The sequence below is a fragment of the Papaver somniferum genome, chromosome 11 (genome assembly GCF_003573695.1).
Source record: "Papaver somniferum cultivar HN1 chromosome 11, ASM357369v1, whole genome shotgun sequence".
Lineage (NCBI taxonomy): Eukaryota > Viridiplantae > Streptophyta > Magnoliopsida > Ranunculales > Papaveraceae > Papaver > Papaver somniferum.
The window spans coordinates 134,498,869-134,519,342 of record NC_039368.1 but is presented as its reverse complement, the minus strand read 5'-3'; positions in this window follow the sequence as shown (position 1 = coordinate 134,519,342).

The window sequence follows — 20,474 nt, the reverse complement described above, 5'->3', positions numbered from 1 at the left end:
AACAGAAATCGGGTTTGCTTATTTGGATGTTTCGATTTTGCAGACTAGGGTTTATTGAGGTTTCGCTTTTCACTTCAGTCAAAATCACTGGTATGGTATCGCTTGATTCATTCTCTTCTTATAGTTTGGTTTTGAAAATCACTGTTTCAGTCAAAACCCCTATATTTATATCTGATTTCGATTCTTGATGGGTTAGCCTAATTCCATTGATCTTCAAGTTTTTACTCTTCTTAGGGTTTCCTACAGAAAAACGCAGCCATACTCATCGTTTTTCTCCATTCTCTTTGATTTTCAGAGTAATCAGACTGGCTTTTAGATCATGTTCTTATTAGTACGAAGGATAATCATGAAACAGAAATCGGGTTTGCTTATTTGGATGTTTCGATTTTGCAGACTAGGGTTTATTGAGGTTTCGCTTTTCACTTCAGTCAAAATCACTGGTATGGTATCGCTTGATTCATTCTCTTCTTATAGTTTGGTTTTGAAAATCATTGTTTCAGTCAAAACCCCTATATTTATATCTGATTTCGACTCTTGATGGGTTAGCCTAATTCCATTGATCTTCAAGTTTTTACTCTTCTTAGGGTTTCCTACAGAAAAACGCAGCTATACTCATCGTTTTTCTCCATTCTCTTTGATTTTCAGAGTAATCAGACTGGCTTTTAGATCATGTTCTTATTAGTACGAAGGATAATCATGAAACAGAAATCGGGGTTGGCTTATTTGGCTGTTTCGATTATGCAGACCAGGGTTTATTGAGGTTTCGCTTTTCACTTCAATCAAAATCACTGGTATGGTATCGCTTGATTCATTCTCTTCTTATAGTTTGGTTTTGAAAATCACTGTTTCAGTCAAAACCCCTATATTTATATCTGATTTCGATTCTTGATGGGTTAGCCTAATTCCATTGATCTTCAAGTTTTTACTCTTCTTAGGGTTTCCTACAGAAAAACGCAGCCGTACTCATCGTTTTTCTCCATTTTCTTTGATTTCCAGAGTAATCAGACTGGCTTTTAGATCATGTTCTTATTAGTACGAAGGATAATCATGAAACAGAAATCGGGGTTGGCTTATTTGGCTGTTTCGATTTTGCAGACTAGGGTTTATTGAGGTTTCGCTTTTCACTTCAATCAAAATCACTGGTATGGTATCACTTGATTCATTCTCTTCTTATAGTTTGGTTTTGAAAATCACTGTTTAGTCAAAACCCCTATATTTATATCTGATTTCGATTCTTCTTAGGGTTTCCTACAAATTTGTATTTCATGTTTCTGTTTTGTTATGAAGTGGATTATGTGTATTCTGATCTGTGGATAATCTCTGTAATCTTATTCGTATTTTGATAATGAATCTTTGATCTCATACACTGCTATAATTTCTTTGTCTTCTAGTCCAGCTAACGAAGTTTCACGATCATCCACTAGAGTTTCGCTAATTAAGGGGTTTGTTATCTCCTTCAGTCGTCGTTTCTTCTCAGATCAATTAGACAAGGGAAAATCCTTTTTCACTGCTCCTTCTTCGGTTTCTTATCTCTATAGTCGCACCATCAGATGTGTTATCCCTTTTTGTGTTACCTCAAAACCCTCTCTCAGGTTTTCTATTTTGATTTCATAACAGTTTTCTTATTTCTTCATGATTTAGATTTCGATATTTTTTGAATGACAAGTTTATGTTTTCTGTCTGCAGTATATGTGAGAGAGGAGAGTCTGATGTCGTATTGGTGGAGAAGAAAACTAGGTAAACTCAGTTTTCTTATTCTTAAACATGAGCGTGAGATAGAAATTGGGTTTTCCTTTTTGTTTTTAGTTTTTTTTTATCATTCATGAATTCACGGTTTAACTTACAAAAAGCGATCACATCTAGAGTATCAGTAGCACGAAGAATCCTGCTAACAACAAGGTTAGAGTTTGCAGAACATTTATTGTAGATCCAATACAAAAGGTCGAAAGTAGAACTGTTTTTGTATAATCTCCTTCCTACATACGTCTAAAATTCTAATCATTGTTGTTTTATTATTGTAGGAGCTAATTGAAGAGCTTTTGCTTATATACATGGATTTTAAAGGTTTATCTAATAATGACTAGGAAAAACACCAGCAAAGATGCATTATACCCTGTTCTCCTTTATAGATTTTAATTTGTCTCAACTGAATGTTTGTATCTAAATCATGATAAAAAAAATGAGATTATGTTTTTCTTCTCCTTGACTATAATGTTTAATACGTCACTGTTTATGTTAGCTGAGATTGTTTCATAGATTTTAAGTGTTTACATTCACAACTTACGGTTTCGTGTCACAAATTACATTTCAGGTCCAGGCTTATAGGAATCTTGCTTGATTTCTATATTTGCTACTATGTAATCGAAGACTTTAAAAAGATGCATAACAGTTGTCTTCAAAGTGCCACCTATAATCATTTGGGTTTAATTACGAACTTATCAACATGCGCTTGACGCTTAGTGATCATCCAAAATAAAAAATCCTTCTCAAATTACCAAACCTGGTGATGAATCTGTAATTGTATTAATTTGCAATCGAATTGTTTTTTAGTTTTGTTTGTTTTGTGTAGTGTCGGATATGGCGTAAAAACACGGCATTGTATATGTTGTTTGCTATATAGATGGTAGGTATTAATGGGACCTTCTTTACAATATTTTCTTCGGCTAGCTTTAGTAGATGTCCTATAGTGTCGCGTATGCTTGGGGTTAACAGATTTGTGTTCGGGTTAAAGTAATTTGTTTGTTTTTCTATTTATGCTGCTATAAGTTGTGTGTTTACATGTTTCAGACTTGATGTGTGATTCAATTCGTACCAGTAGAGGACACTCTTTTTGCTGGTGTCATTTGCTTTGATGCTAATCCTAGATACGAATGGGCATGAGAGTTGGCAGTAGTTGCAAGTTCAATCAGTAGCCACATAATGTATGTCAACATAAAGATAAGGTGGAGGTGGGTATGGTTATACTGTTGTGCTTGTAAGTTGACCTACTCTTTCTAAGGTAATGTATTTGCAATGACTAATGTGATTTTATAGTGCCTAAAAGACTTCTGGGGATCCATTTTTGTGTTGGCAGTGAAGGTGACAGGAAGCGTTCGGAGCGTTATCTATTAAGACACGTAACTGACACCGATATGGAATGGTGCAGAAACTGAGACTGATATGGAAGATTCCATACACGTAACTGAGACCGATATGGAATGGTGCAGAAATTGAGACTGATATGGAAGATTCCATAAACAAGACCCATTGGGTCGGTGTCTATTCTTGAGACCCGTAGAGTAGGTCTCAAGACAGTCTTAGAAACGTATTAGGAAAGGTTTTGATTCTTGAGTACCAAGTATTGGTATTGTATAAATAGTTAATTTATTAATGAGAAAGGGAGACCGAAATATTGAGTAATTCTTGACATGGCATCAAGAGCCAGTTACGATACCTAAACCCTAAAAAAACGAAACTGTTCAAACCCTAAAGATGGTTGAAGAAGTAGAATCATCAAAAGGAAAGATGATTGAATATGATACGCAAAAGAAGAATCCAGTATATCATCTGGGATCTAGTGATGGACCGGGAATAATCATCACACCGATTGTCCTAAAAGGAACTAACTATGATGAATGGGCTAGAGCCATGAGAAGGTCATTGATAGGCAAAAGAAAATTCGGTTTTGTTGATGGAACAATCAAACAACCTGTAGAACCAGATCAGTTGGAAGAATGGATTGCAGTTCACTCAATGTTAGTTTCATGGATCAGTAATACGTTGGAAGGTTCAGTTAGATCAACTCTTGGAGACTATGATGATGCAAGTCTGTTGTGGACACACTTGAAGAAAAGATTCTGTGTTGTGAGTGGAACCAGAATATGTCAGCTAAAGGCATCCTTGAGTGATTGCAAACAAAAGAAAACGGAGGGAGTTGTTGTATATTATGGAAGATTGAACAAAATATGGGATGAGATGGTGACTTATATGAAGATACCTCAGTGCAAGTGTGGACAGTGCACGTGTAATATTGCGACTCAGGTAAGTGTGTTAAGAGAAGAAGATTTCTTGCATTACTTTCTTATTGGCCTGGATTCTGTCTACAGTTCTTTGTGTGAACAACTGTTATCTAGGGATCCACTGCCATCAATAGATGTTGCATACCAAGCGATTGTCAACTCAGAACGTCTGAGAATCGGAGATGGAGGTGTTACTTCAGACGTACAATAGAATGTCATGGATTTCAAGGTGCAAGCTGATCAACGTCTTCTCAACACCTATGATCCAACCAAATACTGCAAACATTGCAGCAGACAAGGAAACTCTGATGATGGCTGTTTTAAAATAATTGGATACCCTGAATGGTGGGGAGACAGCCCAAAGAATGGAAGAGGAGGTAGAACTGGAGGAAGAGGACGTGGACGTACTGGTGCTGGGAATGCAAACGGAAGAGGTGGCAGAGGACAAGGTGGTAACACCGTTCATGCACATAACTTGCATATATCAGCTGCAAATCAAAAAAGTGGTGCGTCAACATCTGATGGATCAGGATTGGTAGGAGTTACAGCTGCACAGGTTCAGCAGGTGATGGAGTATTTAAACTCACGAAAGACCAGTTCTCATCTACAAGGTAAAAAGAAAGAAACATCCTGGATTGTTGACACAGGAGCAACAAATCATGTCACATGTGAACTTCTTGACATGGTTAACGTAAGAGATATTAAGGCATGTTCAGTTGGATTTCCTGATGGAAAATATGCGCACTCTGAGAAAATAGGATTTGTGATTCTTACTGGTGGAATGAGACTTGATAATGTTCTTTACGTACCTCAGATAACCTGTAACTTAATTTCAGTTACACAACTCATTGGTGAAATGAGATGTATTATCCAATGTACTAACAGTTTATGTCTTATACAGGACCGGTTGACGAGGAGGATGATTGGAGTGGCTGAGAGACAAGGTGGACTATATATTTTCTGTGGTGTGCCTCAAGTGGAAGTTATGGCTGTAAGTGAAGATACATGTGAGCTGTGGCATCGACGTATGGGACATCCTTCAGAGAAAGTATTACAAAAGTTACAAGGAGTTAGTAGGTTAATAAAGAAGAATAATGATGCTTGTGATATTTGTCCACGAGCAAAGCATCGTAGAAGTAGTTTTTCTAGTAGTTTGAGTAAATCCAATTGTATTTTTGAGTTAGTTCATATTGATTTATGGGGTCCTTAGAAGATACATTCAACAAGTGGAGCTCAATATTTTCTGACAATAGTAGATGATTTTTCAAGAGGTGTGTGGATTTATTTACTTCGATACAAAACTGAGGTTGAATCAATATTTCGTGATTTTGGTGCTTTAGTAAAACGACAGTTTAACAAAGAAGTCAAAATTGTTAGAAGTGATAATGGAACTGAATTTAATGCATTGCGTGGTTATTTTAAGACTAATGGGATATTCTTTAAGACTTCGTGTGTAGGTACTCCTCAATAGAATGGAAGAGTTGAAAGAAAACACCAGCATATAATGAATGTGGCAAGGGCTTTGAGATTTCAAGCAAGTTTACCAATATGATTTTGGGGAGAATGTGCACCGACCGCGGCATACTTAATTAATCGTATACTTACACCTATTCTAAACAATAAAACTCCTTATGAAATTTTGTTTGGAAATCAACCACCATATAATCAGTTGAAGGTGTTTGGATGCTTGTGCTATGTGCATGATGAAAGCAGTAAAGGAGATAAATTTGCGAGTAGAGGAAGGAGATGTGTATTTCTTGGCTATTCATTTGGTAAGAAGGCGTGGCAAGTTTACGATTTAGACACAAGACAATTTTTGGTGTCGAGAGATATGAAGTTTCATGAAAATCAGTTTCCATATGAGGTGAACGTGAAACGTGGTTTGAATAAGGATGCTTCGAATTGAAGGAATCAGTCGAATTTTAGAGATTCCACTGAGACCGATACGTCTGGTGATTTGACTGAGACTGATCAATCCAGTCCTGCGGAAGTTACAGCGGAAGTGTACAGCGATGATGAAGACATCATAGTTGCAGAAGAAGGCATGACTGTGGAAGTACACAGCGACACGCATAAACAACCAGTGGAGGATGTTGTTGTTGAAGTGGATGTTGGTGCTCGCAATAATGTCACGGCTGAAGAAGAGATGGGTAAGGGAAAGCGTCAGAAGATCCCTTCTAGTAGGCTCAAAGGATTTGTGACGCACACCATTCGAGAAAATAGTCCATCTCAGCTCGATTCCACACAATCATCATCCTCAGGTACACCTTATCCTTTGACATATTATGTTAGTTGTGATAGGTTTTCTGCAGTACATAAAACGTATCTTGCAGCACTAACTGCAAAATCTGAGCCTAAAAGTTTCAGAGAAGCAATGAAGCATCCAGGATGGAGGAAAACAATGGCGGAAGAAATAAGAGCCTTGGAAGAACAAGGAACGTGGGATCTAACAGAATTACCACCCGGTAAGAAGGCACTAGGAAGAAAATGGATATATACAGAGAAGTATGATGAAAACGGGAAGTTGGTACGATTAAAAGCGAGACTAGTAATCTTTGGAAATCATCAAGTTGAAGGATTAGATTACAATGAGACGTTTGCACCAGTGGCAAAGATGACAACTGTTCGTATGTTTTTAGCTGTTGCAGCGGATAAGGAGTGGGAAGTGCATCAGATGGATGTACATAATGCATTTCTTCATGGAGATCTGGAAGAGGAAGTGTATATGAAGACACCGCCAGGATTTGCCAAGGGTAATCCTAATATGGTGTGCAGGATGAAGAAATCATTGTATGGACTAAAACAAGCTCCACGGTGTTGGTTTGCAAAGTTGTCAACGACTATGAAGAATTATGGATTTCGTCAATCATACTCAGACTATTCTCTTTTTACTATGATCAAGGGAAAGATGCAACTTAATGTGCTGGTGTATGTTGATGATTTGATTATTGCAGGTAATGATCTAGTCGCACTTACAAAATTTAAGTCATACTTGGGTCAATGTTTTAAAATGAAAGATTTGGGAAAATTAAAATACTTCCTAGGATTGGAAGTGGCTCGTAGTAAAAAGGGTTTCTACATATGTCAGAGAAAATATGCGTTGGATATTATCATGGAAACAGGTTTATTAGGTGCAAAACCTGCAGAATTTCCAATGGAGACGAATCATCGTCTTGCTTTGGAAAAAGGTGATTTGCTCAAAGATGTGGAGAAATATAGAAGACTGGTTGGACGTCTAATTTATTTGTCAGTCACACGACCAGATCTTGCTTACTCAGTGCATACTTTGTCCCAGTTTATGCAACAACCTAGACTGGAGCATTGGGAAGCAACAATTCGTGTGGTTAGATATTTGAAGAAGAATCCTGGACAAGGAATTCTGTTGCGCTCTGATAGTAATCTTAACTTGAAAAGTTGGTGTGATTCAGATTGGGCAAGTTGTCCTTTAACGAGGCGTTCACTAACAGGATGGTTTGTACTTCTTGGAGATTCGCCGGTGTCATGAAAGACTAAGAAACAACATACTGTGTCTCGTAGCTCAGCTGAAGCAGAATATCGTTCGATGGCGGCAACTACATGTGAGTTAAAGTGGTTAAAACAGTTACTTCGAGATTTAGGAGTTCATCATACACAAGGAATGAGTCTTCTTTGTGATAGCCAATCAGCATTGTATATTGCTAAGAATCCAGTTTTTCATGAACGTACCAAGCATATAGAGGTAGATTGTCATCTGATCAAGGATGCAATAATACAGAGAATTATATCGCCATCTTACACTCCTACCACAGTACAATTGGCGGATATTTTCACAAAATCATTAGGAAAAGCTCAGTTTCAAGGTCTTCTATCCAAGATGGGCATTTGTGACCTGCATGCTCCGTCTTGAGGGAGGGTATTAAGACACGTAACTGAGACCGATATGGAATGGTGCAGAAACGGAGACTGATATGGAAGATTCCATACACGTAACTGAGACCGATATGGAATGGTGCAGAAACTGAGACTGATATGGAAGATTCCATAAACAAGACCCATTGGGTCGGTGTCTATTCTTGAGATCCGTAGAGTAGGTTTCAAGACATTCTTAGAAACGTATTAGGAAAGGTTTTGATTCTTGAGTCCCAAATATTGGTCTTGTATAAATAGTTAATTTATTGGTGAGAAAGGGAGACCGAAATATTGAGTAATTCTTGACATTATCACTCACTAAGGTGTCCCTTATGTTCTCTATATGAGAACAGTTCTTTAAGTATTATCGCTCTCTAAGTTTCTTCATTGATGTCAAAACTTGGACAATGAAGGCTGCTCCTATCAAGACTTTAACAAGTAAAGCTAGATCAACCTTCAACTACAATGTCACTTAACATGTTTCTGTTGTATGTATCTTTCCTGAAAAGGCTTGGCTTTTCCATGATACTTTTTTTGTATTCTTCACAAATAATGGTAGTATTAAGCTACTATTACATTGAATGTGTATGGATACTTTCCCTCAATTTGAAGGACTAATAGACGATAGTTTACTAAAATATTAGTGTGTTTTGTATATTGACCAATCAGAATAGTATTATGTATGATCCATGTCGGTGGTTTATCATTTGCGTTCAATTATGAACTTCAATTACGAACTTATTACTAAGCATTTGGACAATGATATTAATCAGTGATTATCCAAAAGAAAAAATCCTTCATTTCAATTATCAAATCAGAAATGCATCCATTCGCCCTGCCACACCTTAAATCAAAAATCCAAATCCTAAGCGACGGGCGAGGCGAAGCCGAGCCACATCAAATCGAAATTCCTAAGCGTGCACCGGGACTGGACGCGGCGATGTCGAGCCACACCAAATCAAAAACGCATCGCAACGGGACAGAGTGCAACCCCGCGACGTCATACACGACGGGACGAGGCGAAACCACAACACCAAACCAAAAACATGGTTAAGAGAAAAAATGATGGTGGATGATTTTGGGGTCCGCCCGGTGCGTAGCACGGGCATAAAATCTAATTGGTAGTAACGTGTCTTTAGGATACTACCAACCCTTAGTAATTACAAAATGGAAATCAAGGTATGCACTTCCTTTTCTACTAAAAATAATACATAGAGAATACTAATAATACCAGAGGATTGAGAAATAAAAAAGGAAGAAAACTTTCCATTTTTTTTATTGAACAAAGAATTTGGTGTTCTTGAATTTCAAACTCAAGTCAGTGATATCACCACCTAACAAGTAACAACTTTATCACGATAATTGATGGGTAATAAAGTCATACAGATTTTTAGGGTGAAGACGTATATGTCTCTTGACCTCCAACAATCAATGTCGTCTCCTTGCATTAATTGCCTCTATTGGAATTCAAATAAAAATACGTAATACAATTTTATTTTCAAAGACATTTGACAATATCCAACATTTTTTAAATAATGATTGTTTTTCCATTATTTAATTGATGAGGACATGTAATAATGGAAATAATGAGGACATGTAGAGAATTGTTTTCCATTGTATGCATAAACTAATAATTCAAAGAAACCTAATTTTATATGGGATGAGCTTTAAATAAGAAGAAATTTGTCAGATGATTATTGTAACCTAATTCATTTAATTTTTGTTTTCATCGAACCAGTTGACTAGGTGTTTTAATTGTCAGCTTGAATCATTCTTACATCGTCATTATACAGAATAATCAGTCGATTAATTAGTTAGATATCTTGTATTTTTCCTTGTATTACTCTTATTTTCTTTTATTTTTCTAATTAAATGAATCATCAAAAAAAAATGTGAAAAATGTCACTAAAGATGGCAATGGAATGAAGTACTACAAGTACCCAGGCCACTGAAGTGACGTATATCCGTTAAAAGTGGAGAAATGAATAACAACCGCTTGATAAGTCCACCTCGACCGATATAACCATGATTTTTCACATCTATCTTGTAAAGAATTCATACACAATTTAAGCGAGCCAAGAAGCACTCAATTTTGAAACGCAGTGAAGAAGTTATGAATATATGAATAAATGAATAAAAACATAACTAAGAAGGATGGGTTGATAGAAAAGTACATTTGCCATGTCGTCTCTTTGTACTGTAGTCAGAGTTTGTTTTTCTTCTTAAGTTTTTTTTTCCTTCTTCAATTTCTGTTTTCATCGAACCAGTTGACTTAACCCTGGATCAGAAACACTAGGTGTTTTAATTGTCAGCTTGAATCATTCTGACATCGTCAGTATACAGAATAATCAGTCGATTAATTAGTTAGATATTTTGCATTTTTTCTTGTATTACTCTTGTTTTCTTTTATTTTTCTAATTAAATGAATCATCCAAAAAAAACGTGAAAAATGTCACTAAAGATGGCGATGGAATGAAGTACTATAAGTACCCAAGGATCCAAGGCCACTGAAGTGACGTATATGTGTTAAAAGTGGAGAAATGAATAACAACCGCTTGATAAGTCCACCTCGACCGATATAACCATGATTTTTCACATCTATCTTGTAAAAAATTCATAGACAATTTAAGCGAGCCCAGAAGCACTCAATTTTGAAACGCAGTGAAGAAGTTATGAGTAAAACACCGAAACAAACTTGGTTTTTGTTGTTTGTTGCGCGTAATTGTTCCTGCGCGCATGAAGGAAAAGAATGAGTGTGCTTTGGGATTATGTTTTGACGAGATTTTACCCTAACTTGGGCATTTTGGAATGATGCACAGACATATATACATTCTCTTTTTTATTTTTTTTATAGGTTTCCTAATTGGATATGGATTAAAAGGCGGTTAAAAAACCTATATAAAGGGGAGTTTAGACACAACTTTCTATACAAAATACCTAAGGGAGATTTTGGTTTACAGGAACTAGGATACTCTTTTTCTCTATTCTTTTTGTATCTTTACATGGGTTCTTAAAAATCATGAATATCTAATTCTTTTATTGGTTGCAGGTGTAAGTTGAGGTTTAAATATGTGAAGCAATCTGGCTGGTTAGTTTATTTCACGGATTTTAGAAGGTTAAACTTAGTTGCGCTAGCCGTTAGATAAGATGATTCGGAATTAACATATCGGTCCGCGGGTTATAATCCCAAAGATGTCACTATCCATCCACAAAAAACCCATCAAAACAATGGTAACACAAAAACTGCTAGATTCAGAATAAATCTACATTGCAGACGGTTTTTAATCAATTTAATGATAAAAGAAAGATATTCGTTACAGAGGCAGAGTCGAGATTATATACTCGATTGAATTCTTCTCTCAACTCTCAACACTCGTAACCTCACACGTGCATAGCACACGACTATTACATGACTTGTACACGGACAGTACACACTCACAGGACTATGCTATTAAAAACCTCAAATAAAAAAAGTAACATAAATATCCCAAAGGTGTTTTTGCCACCACTAACTACCACTACTAGCAAACCAATACCACATCCACCAACAAATACTAGCACTATCATCACCATAAAAAGCACCACTACCAATCAACACCACCACTAACCAGAAACAGTACCACCAAAATTTGGTTTCATCATACACTTATTGTTTCATCATTAAAATCATTGGTTTTATGATAAAAAAAAATAGACAAAAATAAGTTGAAACCAAATTTGGTTTCATTATAGAATTTGATGAAACCAACTTTGTTTGGGGTTTTTGTATCAATTTTTAATTTTTTTTTAGTTTAATTAGATTAAAAGGAGGTTAAAAAACCTATATAAAGGGGAGCTTAGACAAAACTTTCTATACAAAATACCGAAGGGAGACTTTGGTTTACAGGAACTAGGATACTCTTTTTTTCTATTCTTTTTGTATCTTTCCATGGGTTTTTAAAAATCATGAATAACTAATTCTTTTATTGGTTGCAGATGTAAGTTGAGGTTTAAATATGTGAAGCAATCTGGCTGGTTAGTTTATTTCACAGATTTTAGAAGGTTAAACTTAGTTACGCTAGCCGTTAGATTAGATGATTCGGAATTAACATATCGTTCCGCGAGTTATAATCCCAAAGATGTCACTATCCATCCATAAAAAACCCATTAAAACAAAGGTAACACAAAAACCTCAAATGACAAAAGTAACACAAAAATCCCTAAGATGTTTTTGCCACCACTAACTACCACTACTAGCAACCAACACCACATCCACCAACAAATACTAGCACTATCATCACCATAAGAAGCACCACCACCAATCAACACCATCACTAATCAGAAACAGTACCACCAAAATTCGGTTTCATCATAAACTTATTGTTTCATCATTAAAATCTTTGGTTTTATGATAAAAAAAAATAGACAAAAATAAGTTGAAACCAAATTTAGTTTCATTATAGAATTTGATGAAACCAACTTTGTTTGGGTTTTTGTATCAATTTTTAAATTTTTTTTAGTTTAATTAGATTAAAAGGAGGTTAAAAAACCTATATAAAGGGGAGCTTAGACACAACTTTCTATACAAAATACCGAAGGGAGATTTTGGTTTACAGGAACTAGGATACTCTTTTTTTCTATTCTTTTTGTATCTTTCCATGGGTTTTTAAAAATCATGAATAACTAATTCTTTTATTGGTTGCAGATGTAAGTTGAGGTTTAAATATGTGAAGCAATCTGGCTGGTTAGTTTATTTCACGGATTTTAGAAGGTTAAACTTAGTTGCGCTAGCCTTTAGATTAGATGATTCGGAATTAACATATCGGTCCGCGATTTATAATCCCAAAGATGTCACTATCCATCCACAAAAAACCCATTAAAACAAAGGTAACACAAAAACCTCAAATAACAAAAGTAACACAAAAATCCCTAAGATGTTTTTGCCACCACTAATTACCACTACTAGCAACCAACACCACATCCACCAACAAATACTAGCACTATCATCACCATAAAAAGCACCACCACCAATCAACACCACCGCTAACCAGAAACAGTACCACCAAAATTTGGTTTCATCAAAAACTTATTGTTTCATCATTAAAATCTTCGGTTTTATGATAAAAAAAAATAGACAAAAATAAGTTGAAACCAAATTTGGTTTCATTATAGAATTTGATGAAACCAACTTTGTTTGGGTTTTTGTATCAATTTTTTAAATTTTTTTAGTTTATTTAGATTAAAATGAGGTTAAAAAACCTATATAAAGGGGAGCTTAGACACAACTTTCTATACAAAATACCGAAGGGAGATTTTGGTTTACAGGAACTAGGATACTCTTTTTTTCTATTTTTTTTGTATCTTTCCATGGGTTTTTAAAAATCATGAATAACTAATTCTTTTATTGGTTGCAGATGTAAGTTGAGGTTTAAATATGTGAAGCAATCTGGCTGGTTAGTTTATTTCACGGATTTTAGAAGGTTAAACTTAGTTGCGCTAGCTGTTAGATTAGATGATTCGGAATTAACATATCGGTCCGCGAGTTATAATCCCAAAGATGTCACTATCCATCCACAAAAAACCCATTAAAACAAAGGTAACACAAAAACCTCAAATGACAAAAGTAACACAAAAATCCCTAAGATGTTTTTGCCACCACTAACTACCACTACTAGCTTCCAACACCACATCCACCAACAAATACTAGCACTATCATCACCATAAAAAGCACCACCACCAATCAACACCACCACTAACCAGAAACAGTACCACCAAAATTTGGTTTCATCAAAAACTTATTGTTTCATCATTAAAATCTTTGGTTTAATGATAAAAAAAATAGACAAAAATAAGTTGAAACCAAATTTGGTTTCATTATATAATTTGATGAAACCAACTTTTTTTGGGGTTTTTGTATCAATTTTTTAAATTTTTTTAGTTTATTTAGATTAAAAGGAGGTTAAAAAACCTATATTAAGAGGAGCTTAGACACAACTTTCTATACAAAATACCTAAGGGAGATTTTGGTTTACAAGAACTAGGATACTCTTTTTCTCTATTCTTTTTGTATCTTTCCATGGGTTTTTTAAAAATCATGAATAACTAATTCTTTTATTGGTTGCAGATGTAAGTTGAGGTTTAAACATGTGAAGCAATCTGGCTGGTTAGTTTATTTCACGGATTTTAGAAGGTTAAACTTAGTTGCGCTAGCCGTTAGATTAGATGATTCGGAATTAACATATCGGTCCGCGAGTTATAATCCCAAAGATGTCACTATCCATCCACAAAAAACCCATTAAAACAAAGGTAACACAAAAACCTCAAATGACAAAAGTAACACAAAAATCCCTAAGATGTTTTTGCCACCACTAACTACCACTACTAGCTTCCAACACCACATCCACCAACAAATACTAGCACTATCATCACCATAAAAAGCACCACCACCAATCAACACCACCACTAACCAGAAACAGTACCACCAAAATTCGGTTTCATCAAAAACTTATTGTTTCATCATTAAAATCTTTGGTTTAATGATAAAAAAAATAGACAAAAATAAGTTGAAACCAAATTTGGTTTCATTATATAATTTGATGAAACCAACTTTGTTTGGGGTTTTTGTATCAATTTTTTAAATTTTTTTAGTTTATTTAGATTAAAAGGAGGTTAAAAAACCTATATAAAGAGGAGCTTAGACACAACTTTCTATACAAAATACCTAAGGGAGATTTTGGTTTACAAGAACTAGGATACTCTTTTTTTCTATTTTTTTTGTATCTTTCCATGGGTTTTTAAAAATCATGAATAACTAATTCTTTTATTGGTTGCAGATGTAAGTTGAGGTTTAAACATGTGAAGCAATCTGGCTGGTTAGTTTATTTCACGGATTTTAGAAGGTTAAACTTAGTTGCGCTATCCGTTAGATTAGATGATTCGGAATTAACATATCGGTCCGCGAGTTATAATCCCAAAGATGTCACTATCCATCCACAAAAAACCCATTAAAACAAAGGTAACACAAAAACCTCAAATGACAAAAGTAACACAAAAATCCCTAAGATGTTTTTGCCACCACTAACTACCACTACTAGCTTCCAACACCACATCCACCAACAAATACTAGCACTACCATCACCATAAAAAGCACCACCACCAATCAACACCACCACTAACCAGAAACAGTACCACCAAAATTTTGTTTCATCATAAACTTATTGTTTCATCATTAAAATCTTTGGTTTTATGATAAAAAAAAATAGACAAAAATAAGTTGAAACCAAATTTGGTTTCATTATAGAATTTGATGAAACCAACTTTGTTTGGGGTTTTTGTATTAATTTTTTAAATTTTTTTAGTTTATATAGATTAAAAGGAGGTTAAAAAACCTATATAAAGAAGAGCTTAGACACAACTTTCTATACAAAATATCCAAGGGAGATTTTGGTTTACAGGAACTAGGATACTCTTTTTTCTATTCTTTTTGTATCTTTCCATGGGTTTTTAAAAATCATGAATAACTAATTCTTTTATTGGTTGCAGATGTAAGTTGAGGTTTAAATATGTGAAGCAATCTGGCCGGTTAGTTTATTTCACGGATTTTGGAAGGTTAAACTTAGTTGCGCTAGCCGTTAGATTAGATGATTCGGAATTAACATATCGGTCCGCGAGTTATAATCCCAAAGATGTCACTATCCATCCACAAAAAAACCCATTAAAACAAAGGTAACACAAAAACCTCAAATGACAAAAGTAACACAAAAATCCCTAAGATGTTTTTGCCACCACTAACTACCACTACTAGCAACCAACACCACATCCACCAACAAATACTAGCACTACCATCACCATAAAAAGCGCCACCACTAACCAGAAACAGTACCACTTAAATTTTGTTTCATCATTAAAATCTTTGGTTTTATGATAAAAAAAAAATAGACAAAAATAAGTTGAAACCAAATTTGGTTTCATTATAGATTTGATGAAACCAACTTTGTTTGGGGTTTTTGTATCAATTTTTAAATTTTTTTTAGTTTAATTAGATTAAAAGGAGGTTAAAAAACCTATATAAAGGGGAGCTTAGACACAACTTTCTATACAAATTACCAAAGGGAGATTTTGGTTTACAGGAACTAGGATACTCTTTTTTTCTATTCTTTTTGTATCTTTTCATGGGTTTTTAAAAACCATGAATAACTAATTCTTTTATTGGTTGCAGATGTAAGTTGAGGTTTAAATATGTGAAACAATCTGGCTGGTTAGTTTATTTCACGGATTTTAGAAGGTTAAACTTAGTTGTGCTAGCCGTTAGATTAGATGATTCGGAATTAACATATCGGTCCGCGAGTTATAATTCCAAAGATGTCACTATCCATCCACAAAAAACCCATTAAAACAAAGGTAACACAAAAACCTCAAATAACAAAAGTAACACAAAAATCCCTAAGATGTTTTTGCCACCACTAATTACCACTACTAGCAACCAACACCACATCCACCAACAAATACTAGCACTATCATCACCATAAAAAGCACCACCACCAATCAACACCACCGCTAACCGGAAACAGTACCACCAAAATTTGGTTTCATCATAAACTTATTGTTTCATCATTAAAATCTTTGGTTTTATGATAAAAAAAAATAGACAAAAATAAGTTGAAACCAAATTTGGTCTCATTATAGAATTTGATGAAACCAACTTTGTTTGGTGTTTTTGCATCAATTTTTAAAAATTTGGGATTTTTATATCAATTTTGTTTAATATGGAGTTCTAATAGATCCCAACATTTGAAAGGAATTTTTGTACTCCAAATTTTGATCACCTTGGTGTTTTACTATTAGTATACTTGCGATGAGGTACTCTGCGGCTCTTGGTATGAGAGAAAACGTGTGTTAACTCTAATGGATTTATGAACATGTTAGGTAATGGAAGATGAAATTATTTCCCAAATTTTGCTTGTCCGTAAATATTTCTTTTTTTAGTTCAATTAGATTAATTTTGTTTAAATAATTTAACAAAACCCCCCTCGTGACTCGAGAATTCAACAACAAACAAGAATTCAATGTTCTTTGTGGAACGATCCTTATATAGGGATCTTGGAAATATTTCGAGTGGGTGTACTTTAATCCTATAACCAATTTTCATTTTATACTAAACAAAAATAATCTCCACCTCCTTCTATATGCCATAACTGAGACTTCACAAAAGAACACCAAAATCTTCCTTTATAAGTTATAACTAATTTATGAACTTTACATTCTACTAGCCATATATTGCATTGATTAGTTTGTTGCCTCTAGGCATGACATGTTATGTCAGCTCTAACAATGACTTGATACGTTTCTTTCGCGTGTAGAATTTGACACAGGCCCCCCACTTTTTCTGCTGGTTTCCATCGTAAACTACCAACGCAGACTTCTCATCTGGTATTGTTGTGCCCTGCGAGCATGGATAATCCTGCTGTTTCAATCTTTGATTTTTCGGAATCAATATTTGAATCCAAATCCAGACTTCCTTTGTGTTTGATGTATCAATTCCCAGGATGTGGGCACAAAATAGCAGCATCAACAGCAAAGGGAGAACATTGAAACTTCGGGCAGTAAATTCAAATGCTGAGAGATTGAAACCCACAAATCCTGATCAGTAAACTTAAAAGTGTCCGGAGGCGATTGAGATATGGGCATAAAGAAGGAAAACACCATTTACAGGCGTACAACTTTTTTTTTTTTTTTTTTGGTTCTGAATTTTTGGAGCAAAAAGATGCAGGTCAGACTTTTAATTAGTATTTTTTGTTATTATTTATGTTCTGATTTTGGTTGATGTTTAACTAGCATCTAGGTGTGCAAATTTCATTTGGGATCCATCCAATGATCTGAAACAAAAATATAAATCAAAGTTAAGGTGAAATTAAGAGGAGATGTACAGTCCTTCAGAAAAAAAAAGAAAAAAAAGAAGAAGAGATGTGCAGCTAGAAACCCCATTCATCTAAACAAGTATGGATAGCACAATTTAGGCATGTCATGGTATCTAAAATAATAGCTTAACTTCTATTTCACACGTGTTCTTGCTTAGAGAGATTTGAAACGTCCAATGATCTTCTTATTTTGGACATGTAATGGTGTGACAGTACCATTTTCTGTCCCCATTTGTATTGTTGATTATACTCCAAATTTCATGGCTTTTCACACGCAGTAGTGAATTGAAAACCTATTGTGAGTATATTTTCAATCTGATTTATGCTTTTATGTGGTACCCATGACAACATTTACACTAAAATTGTCACCGTTCAGTGCAATTTTAATAAGCTCTGCAGGTTTTTTTTTTTTTTTTTGAAGCAGGTTCAGCAGGATATTTACTCAAGTCCTGCTTTCAAGTGTTTGAAACCTTTTTGTTTAAGAATCCTGTCAGAATCTTGGTTGAAAATGTGCTGTATTTTTTGTGTTAGGATCCAATTCTTGAGCCTGTTTATGAATGTTTCGATATATCTATTACTATTGAGTCGTGAGATGGTGGACAGTCTTATTATTACTATCTAGGGGAAAGGATTATTATTCCGTGCTTATGATGTGTATTTCATACGTGCAGGCTTATGCAGAACTTCTCGAGGAAGGCTATCCAAAAATTCCAGCATGGTTCTTCAGTCCCAAGGATGGTTTGAATGTGGGATTAAATTCACCACTCCTCTGTTTATTTAAGGACTGCTTATGTTCATTCAGAAGGTATCACCACCCTTAAAGGTTTCTCACTGAAGTATGCTGCATTCTGTGACAATCTGCGAGATCAGTCTTCACTATTAGAAGGGTTACACGTGGTAAGTGCTTCCTTATCCTTAATTTGTTTTATCTATTAAATAACGCAGCAAAATATAGGGTTTTGTTCACAATTTAGATGGTATACAACTCCACCCAAGGATTACAATTAGTATTTTTGTGGAATGATGATTAAGCTGTCAAAGTGGGAAAAGTTGGAGCGGGATTGAAAAAGGGCCATGGGGCTGAAATGATACCCTGGAGTTGTTTAGGTTTGAATTCTGGGAGGTTTAATTAGTATTTTCAGCTTCAGTTGCTTGCTATAGAGGAGGATCAACAGCTACAATATTTCATATGAACCACCAAAACATTAGTATTTTCAACTTTAGTTACTACGGAGGATCAACAAGGAGATCAACAACATGCATTCATATTTGTATTTGTATGATTTTTCTTTTTTCTTCATTTACAGGCATATGAAATGCAATACTTTTTGAGTGTGGATAGAACCATAGAAGTTGTCTTTTAGCTTATTGGTGTTTTACGACATTGCCTATTAATATCAGTTATTGTGAAACTGAAATTTAACGCTCAAAGTATGCTTCTGTTCTGCAAGTTGTGCCATAGCATAAACTAAAAGAAAAACATAATAGAAATTTCTTCAAACACAATAGTTTGTAGTTAAAAAAAATGGAAGAGCTGTGTTGTTGTATTGTGAAAAACCTCTTTAGTTCTATATATTTACATCAACTCAGTTGTGGTCAGCTTTGTGGTTGAAAGATTGACCGTTCTTGCTGATCCACACTCATCGTTTGATGTGTTAACACCTTTTTTTTTGCTTCAGTAAAAGCTTAATCATTTGAGTGTTGGTCAATAACACAAAATGAGCAGTTGCTTGCTACTGGAAGCTCAGAGGGAACCTTGGTTAGAAGTTTTAAAATTTGTTGCAAGAGGTATGTTTAGTTACAAACAAACTCTTAATTTTCTTGTACTGAAATCTATTTATATATATAGATTTGTTGCCTATTCTGTGTGATTATACGATTTAGCAGTGTTTGTGTGAAAAATCCCATAGGCCCATATAACAAAACACGAGTTGGTTCATTTGTTCATTTGCTAACAGGTTCACGCGCACGATTTGAAAGAAGAACTAAAGTGTTGCTATCAACAAGTTCAGGTTCAAAAACTCTTTCACTAGGATAGTCCTCTCAGCGTCAAGATCACATCCGTTGTTGCTGTAGGAGAAACCTGACATCTAAGCTTTTTGGCAAAGTTCTTAGTTTCAGGCCTTATCCAGGTGCAGGTGCCGCTATTTGTCTTGGTGAATCATTCTTTAGTCATAACTCTATAACTCCAGCCTCATATGTTTCGTTCATTTTCCTTTCTCTGTGCATTTTCTTGATTGTTTCTTGTCCCAAATGCTTTTATGCATTCCGATATATTGTTAGTCAGTGATTCAAATTGGGCCAACTATAAGATTCACTATGAGCTGATCCAGAGTACGTAGGGATTTCTTTAATAGTTTCTGCCTAGATGAGTGCCTCAGCATGATTTTGTTGAACCAACTATAAGATCCTTGCATGTAAGTTATCTTTCTGATTTATTTTACTCAAATATGAGTAATGTAAGAGTGACTTGAACATGAAGAGAAAGTACTCGCTGAGTTTCTCTAACGTATGTCTACGCGAAACTACGTTGTTGGATATTCATAAACTAGATAACTTTGATGGTGGGGATTACAGGCAGTTTGAAGCCTCATTTAAAACCACCACTATCACTTTTAATACCATAGAAACAATATGTCTCAGTAGATGACTAATTTTGGTGTCTTGGACTTGACTCAACTAATCCACATAG